The sequence below is a fragment of the Alligator mississippiensis genome, chromosome 7, assembly GCF_030867095.1.
Source record: "Alligator mississippiensis isolate rAllMis1 chromosome 7, rAllMis1, whole genome shotgun sequence".
Classification (NCBI taxonomy): Eukaryota; Metazoa; Chordata; order Crocodylia; family Alligatoridae; genus Alligator; species Alligator mississippiensis.
In genome coordinates, this window is record NC_081830.1 from 26,936,604 (window position 1) to 26,937,805 (window position 1,202).

At 40.8% G+C, this 1,202-nt stretch overlaps 1 pseudogene; it reads left to right on the forward strand.

The window, feature by feature from the left end:
• Nucleotides 1-200: 200 nt before the first annotated feature.
• Nucleotides 201-988, forward strand: LOC106738927 (olfactory receptor 5V1-like; annotated as a pseudogene).
• Nucleotides 989-1,202: the final 214 nt, after the last annotated feature.

A 1,202-nucleotide genomic window follows, 5' to 3' on the forward strand; every position in this document is an offset into this window, starting at 1 on the left:
CTACAATTTATTCATGGTAATTGTTTTATTTATTTCTTCTTCCAGGTCAAAGGTTTGGTGAACAAATGGCCATGGGGAACCAAACAACTCTCAGCTATTTTGTTTTGCCAGGTGTTTCTAGTGACCCACAGCTCCAGCCTTTACTTTTTGTGGTCTTTCTACTTACATACCTACTAACTGTGGTAGGGAATGGGGCCATCATGCTGGTGACAATAGCTGATCCTCACCTTCATACCCCCATGTATTTTTTCCTATTTCATTTATCCTTCCTTGATAAGTCACTGTCCCAAAGATGCTGCAGAATCTCTTGACAGAAGAGAAAATCATTTCTTTCCCTGCTTGCCTTGCCCAAATGAGCTTACTTCTTCTAATGGCCTGTGCAGAAATTTTCATGCTATCAGCAATGGCCTATGATAGGTATGCTGCCATCTGTACTCCACTGCATTATGGAGGGACCATAAATAAGCAAGCCCGTATAAGACTGGTGGGTGGTGCATGGCTGATCAGTATATTTCATGCAATAACAAACACTATACCTGTGTTACATTTACATTTCTGTGGACCCAGAGAAATGAACAATTTTAGTTGTGAATTCCCATCTGTACTAGAACTGTCCTGTACAGAGATCTTCATCAGTAAAATGACATTTCTCACTTCAGCTATGCTTGTAAGTTTGACTTCCTTCTCTATCACCCTGGTCTCTTACATCTGCATCATCTCCACCATCCTGAGAATACGCTCTGCTGAAGGTCAGAGTAAAGCCTTCTCTACCTGCAGCTCCCATCTCACTGTGGTTCTTTTGTACTATGGGACTGGTTTGTTTCGATATCTGAGATCCAGTTCAGCCTCTTTGGTGGTTCTTGACAGACTCTTCTCTATCCAGTACAGTATCTTAACTCCCATGTTAAATCCTAACATCTACAGCCTGAGAAACAAGGAGGTAAAGGCAGCTTTGGGGAATATACTGCGGAAAATTCAAAACATATGAATGCATTTCAATATTTGGGAATACTAATAAGCTAATGGGAACCGAGTGTTAAAATATTCTGATGTCATGTAACTGCTTGGCTTGGGCATTTAGTGTATCAACAATTAACTTCTCTCTTATCTGTAAGACTATTTTCAGTGTCAAGGGCATTGTCAATCCAACCTCTTGTAAAGGCACAATAGGAGTAGGGACATATGAAAGGCATGCAAGCTGC